The 6,413-nt window shown below is 41.6% G+C and overlaps 1 pseudogene; it reads left to right on the top strand.

Moving 5' to 3' along the window:
• The first annotated feature begins 3,262 nt into the window (after positions 1 to 3,262).
• On the top strand, positions 3,263 to 5,119 carry LOC136458030 (uncharacterized; annotated as a pseudogene).
• The last annotated feature ends 1,294 nt before the right edge of the window (positions 5,120 to 6,413 follow it).

Here is a 6,413-nt window from a genome sequence, read left to right on the forward strand (position 1 = left end):
TAGCAGTTAATGATATTAGAACCTCATACGAATTTGCTTACATTTTAATTATAAGATTGCAAGCATTAGGTTTAGAAGTTATTACAAACTGCACTAGTAAACAATAGTCTCTGCTATCAATTGATTGAAAAAAGAGATACCAAGGCAACCTAGATCTACCAAAGTTGGTTTCATGATTTTTTTTATTTAACATAAATTAAATAATATATACATAATTATTTATTTCTAAAAATTTAGTTTCTTTCTTCCATCTCTCACTCCTCTTGGTCCATCGTCCCTCATTCTCACCTTTCTTGCTTTTAGTTTGGAGCTACAAAACCTTTGTTGATATCACACCACTCATGTCATGGACTGGCCCCCGTTCACAATGTGGCATATGCACAGGCTTGTGGCTTGCCTTCCCCTTAAAGGCATTACAGTTGCACACAATAGCTACCCTTCTTGCTTTGAGTTTCGAGCTCCAAAACCATCGTTGTCGCTACACCACTCATGTCATGGTCGTGACGTGGCATATGTGTGGGCATATTGCTTGCCTTCTCCCTTTCTTAAAGGAACACCAATTTGTTAGGACAAAAAAACAGGCCTAGGACCTCTGTTCGATCCACTTCAAAGATCAGTCGTTTAATAGAACCGGAGAAAAAGATTGAACCATCAATTTTTGAGAGAAATTGGCTAAAATTGAACGGACTTAGAACCACTGATGGCATAGAGACAGGGATGGCACTGAGGAAAGGTGTTCATTTGTGAGAAGCTGCCCCACCGAGCTATCATGTGTTGTTGATTTTGGAACAGATATCCATGTGTTTGAATTGTGTTGAGCCGGCGGTAGAATCTATTGTACCAAACAAACACACCTTGTTCGCTTGATTGTATCAGCCATGCTTACCAACCATGATACAGTGTTTTTCTCTCACAACAAAACAGCATCAGCCGGCTTATAAGTCACAGAAACGATCAAGCGAACTGGGTGAATGAGCCGAGAAGTTGACTAGTTGTCTAGTTCAGTATCTGATCTGGTCCTCTTGACTATAATAATAATTGCACACAATAGCTATTTTTTCTTTGAGTTTGGAGCTCCAAAATCTTTGTACATGCTCATGTCATGGGCTAGCCACCTGAGCCTGTTCACGGTAGCATATGTGCGGGTGTGTGGCTTGTCTTCCCCCTTTCTTAAACGCACATCGGTTGCACACAAGCCACGTCAACATCCTGTTAATTTCCCATCTGAGATTAACCCTTTACATGTTTTGGAACTTATTTGATGTACGGTAGTGCTAGCGCTCTGGCATTCGGACGAACGACACCTGTGTCCGGACGCCCGTGCTGCACTCCGTTTCCCGCTCGTGCACTTGCACTCCACGCCCGAGCTCACACTAGCACGCCCCTGCCCACGCCTGCGTTTTGTGCACCCACGCAAGGCCCATGCCGCTTGGACGTGGCCCGCAACTTTTAATAATCGTACAAAAGAAGCTTCGTACATTTGGTGTACCTTATGCACCCCTGCCTTCGCATCGTTATTCTCATGGGTCATGATTATGCTGAAACGCCACTTTTAATAATTGTACAAAACAAGCTTCGTACATTTGGTGTACCTTATGCGCCAATCTGATATCCGAATACGTGATTGTTCTTGCTATCCAGCCTTGTGGTTTCCACAATTCTTGATTTGACATACACATACATACATAATTATGCACCAAAGATGCTTATGTGCTGTCGGGAGAGGTAGGTTCTTTTTAGTTTTGGAATACATCAGACGTTGGTACCTGGTCTTGCCTTCCGTGGATTCTCTTGCTATTGTTAAGCTCCTTAACATGTTTACCCCCATTAATTATATGTGAGATTCTTTTTCAATGTAATTTTTTGAGGAGTTTGTTTGTATTGTATTCAAATGGTTGGCTCCTAGTGTATGTTTTTCATTTCTAACTTCAGTGGTGCTTGACAGTGCTCCTATGTTCATAAGATTTAAAATATTCTCTCATACTTCAAATGAGCTACTGGTTTTCTCTTATCCACAAGATACACTTACCTTCAGAAAATCGTTCCCCCAATCAATTCTCTGAATTTTATGATTTATTGAACTTAACAAAGCTAAACTTAATTTCCCCAAATGCTAGATGATTATTAAAACTCTACCTATAGGGGGTAAGACAACCCTGGGCATTGTATTAAGAAGAAGACCTTCTCACGCATGTCGAAGCAAACCCCAGAACCCTAGCCCCACCCATACACATCGGTACCGTAGCCCATGTGAGAACGACCACGACCAGGGCCAGACCTTAAACCTGTGTTTTGGTGTGGAACAAATGAGGGGATTTTTTAAATCCCAGCCTGGAGATTCGCTCCCATAGGGAGTAGAACCCAAAATACGAGGAGTGCTACTCAAGCCGCCTAACCAACTCAGCTAGAGGCCCTTTCGCCGAGATGATTATTAGTGGTTTACATGTTCATGTGTTATGGCTGGATGGTCGGTTATTATAGTAGATGGGGATGGCAGAGATAAACTGAACTCACCCTCCCTCTGGAGATTCTAAATCTTACGTTTATTCTTGCTTAATCTCAACAGGTTATGTCTATCTCATAGGTATAGAGCCGACCCTAACAAACTTGCTAACCAAACCAATCTAGATGGACAAACTATAATTGACTCAGTCTCAAACAAACTTTAGCCACTAGTGGATGCCTGTCTTCTTTGGTCTGCCCCTGTAGGTCTTTCCCAGGAAGGGGTCCACAAAAACATTATGAGATTTGTTGCACTGTATTTGGATCAGTTAACCTCATATTATATTTTTTGTGTATACAATTTGTTCTCTCTTTTCCATCCTATGTTTGCTTCTATTCAGACATATATATTGCAAGGCAATTGCTCCCTACCTAGTAATTCATCTCTCACAAAGTTTAACAGAAAGTCTAACACTGGACCTACTTTGTACTGTATTAAGTAAGCTTATTTCTGATGCTCGTTGGTTCCTTGTTAAGGTTGCTTTCACTTTTTAACACTGTGCCAACAAGGAATGTTTCAAGACCTTTTAGTATATAGCTAATAGCTAATAATGCCCTCACTTCTGCTGTTGTTTTCTTGGAGTCATTCCTTTGCTTCTTCATGAATATGAGATGGTTTTCATTATTTTACAGTGTCACCTTGGGACTGGCAGCATGTTATGTATGACAGTATGACTAGCAATTTCTGATCACATGGTCAATTTCTGAGATTTGATTAAGATTGTCTATAAAGGACGTTGACTTCTTTTCTGTAATAAATATGGGAGCTAATTGCTGCATAGCTGCCAAGGAAAGTTCTCAGCCATCTATGGCTCCAGTTGAAGTTTCTACATACCGGGTAAGACACTCACCATCATGGAGCTTCCGGTGGGACAACCGTACACACATAGAGGATATAATGGAGAACAGTACGGTGTTCTCTAATCAAAGTAGTGGAAACATTCATCCAGAAGTAAAGAATAGTTTCATTACACCAACTGAAGGCCATAACAGTGGGGATAGTCGTTCTGATGTCCTCCGCAGGGTCAAGTGGCAAAAATCTGACAAAAAGATGGAAGCATCCAAGCTCTCAAAATTTGATCCTCCAGGTATAGGCTTGAAATACTCTTGTGCTTAGTATTTACTCCTGTCCTGTGTTCCTGTTCCATGTACTGTCTGAATACATGTATCAAATTGCATGGATTTCATATTACTGATTGAATGGTTATGGGTATGTACTGTCTGAATAGGAATACATGTATGCTACAATGAAATGAAGTTGATTTCCTCATTGCTTAATTTTGTGTTTCTTGTTCTTCTCCATGAGTCAATCATTTTTTTTCTCAGTGCATGCTAAAATGATAAAAACTCAAATACCACATATCTTGATACCTTTAAATTATCAAACTTGCAGTTCAAACATATCGTAAGCTAAACCCATATAGTGACAAATAACCAGCCTGCAGAGGTTCTGTTGCCTATGGGAACAAACAGCTAAGCACTGGAGAAATAGATCGTTCTTTATTGACATCTCTTTTCATGTTTTCAGCACATCAGTCTACTGCAGCCAATCCAACTCTTGAGGTATGTGGTACTGGGCATTTGTGCAGTCTCGTATCATTCTCATTTCCAAATTAGTAGATTTGATTATTGAGCTATACAATCGTTTCTAATGATTATTTCCATTGCTGTTTCACCATCTTGTGCAGGCTAAGTCTTCTAAAGCCCCTGACATAGTAACTGTTGCTTCAGATATAAAGACATCAGAGTCTCTTCCTTCAACACCGCCCCCTGTACCGAAGGCAGATTCAGAAGATCCTTCCTCCTCTAGAAGTCATTCTATTTGCGTTGCGTTGACCCAAATTCGACAAGGGAAGCAACCCAATTACCTGGGCATCAACTATACAGGCAGACCTTGGATGGAAACATTCCATCCCTCAAACTTTTAAGTGGAAACAGCTCTGCAGAAAGGCCATCAAGCTCCAAGCTTTCTGCCTGTAGCAATGATATGTTTGCAGGGCAGTTGCAAGGTGAGACATCTGATGGGTGGTCAACTCGCACACCCTCTGATACGGTGGCCACAACTGAAAGACATAGGTGGTCTGTTGACAATGAGCTCCTTGGCTCCATTGCTAGTAAAACATCAAGATCAAATGGTTCACATCCCAGTGTACTCTCCCCTGGCCAAGAGGTATGCAAGCTATGTTCGAGGCTATTAAAGGAGCGGTCTTCATGTAACGGTCATGAACTGGCAGTAGTTGCTGTTTTATTCTGTGGTCATGCATATCATGCAAATTGTTTAGATAGTATTACTGCAGAAAGTGAGAAATATGATCCTCCTTGTCCTGTATGCACCCATGGTGAGGCATGTACAGCAAAACTGTTCAAAAAGATGGAACTGAAGGTTAAAAACAAGACATCGAAAAATATGGCTGATACTGATCTTGATGGGAGCTCTAAGCTCCAGAAGAAAGTTAAGAGAGAACCCAGGTTTGGCACAAGTTCTAGCATGAAGGATACGTTTAGTCGTTCATTTTCGAGGAGACATTTCTCCACTGGTTCTCGACCATCAACACCAGTTTCAGGGAGTGAACCAACAAGAAAGAAGGGCTTCTGGTCAAGGCATTGGAGAGAATAGCCAGCTTGACATCATTCAATGTGGAGAAAATCATAGTGCCTTATCTTTTCATGTTAATTTACTAGGGCATGGCTGCTGCTGTGAGCTCCTGATAAGCAATGATCTAGTGTAGGCAGACTGGTGCAAGGGTTTGGTCTGTCTGAGCTGGCCATACAATATATATGATTCTGCAGTATTCATACCGTAGAAGCACTCATTGTGCTAGCACAAATGTAGTGTGTAAAATTATGTCTTATAGTAAGCGAGTATGCAACCAAGGGTGGTTGTTTTCGTGCAGACAATAGTCATAGGCAGCAGTATAATAGAACAGGTATAAATTTCAGGAGGGTATCATGCTGTGTTGAAAGGTCGAAATACAGCATGCTATATTATTTTCTCTGCACCTTCTATATCTGTAATATTTATTGTTGGATTATAGACATAATCTGGAAATCATTAGCACACAGATTGCTGTTGAATTGTTATCTTATTGTTGCAAGCTGCAACCAGTTGGTGAAACATTTTTTATTGTTTGGGGACGTTCTGGTTCCATTCCTGATTTTGAGAATAGGATGTTCCCATTATGTGTTTTGTAGACAAGGATAGGCCCATCATGTTTTCTATTTGGTTGGGGTGATTTAGGCAAGTGGGATGGACAACCATTAACACCATTAGTCAGTCGGGCTGGGGGCACCCGTCATCCTCTCATACATCCCGCTTTCACTTCTTTTTCCCTCGATTCTTCATGCGCCTCATGAACTTCACGCTGAACCGCGTCTCCTTGTTCCTCACCCTAAATCATGACGCCAGGCACCCGAACCTCAGCTGCCTAGCTTTCTCTGCCCTGATCTTAGCCACCTAAACTCCTCCGCTTTGACCTCCATCACCTAGGGTGGCACATGGACTAGGTCGACTTTAGTGTCGGCTCTAGAGCGCCACATCGTCGAGCTGAACTTGAGTCCCGATGGTGTTGTGTTGCTACCATAGGTGACCGACCTCCAGAACTCATCACTCGTGAAGAGGATGGAGCGAACGACCCATGATGACAAAGAAAAGGGACGTGCATGTCCCTTCGTTTTCCGAGGATAGGGTGAACCTACATCTTAGGATATATTTCTCTTAGGGATGAATCACTTATTGTCTTCAAACCAAACACATGTGAAAAGAGGGACCAAACTAGCCAATCTCTCTTCGACCATGCAACCAAACACAGAGTAATTGGAGTTTGAGGAGTTAAAGTATAAATCATTGTGATATTTATTTTGAAATGTAAGTCACACAGTGATGTTTGTTGAACATGAAGCTTATGTTCACT

Source organism: Miscanthus floridulus, chromosome 6 (assembly GCF_019320115.1).
Source record: "Miscanthus floridulus cultivar M001 chromosome 6, ASM1932011v1, whole genome shotgun sequence".
Classification (NCBI taxonomy): Eukaryota; Viridiplantae; Streptophyta; class Magnoliopsida; order Poales; family Poaceae; genus Miscanthus; species Miscanthus floridulus.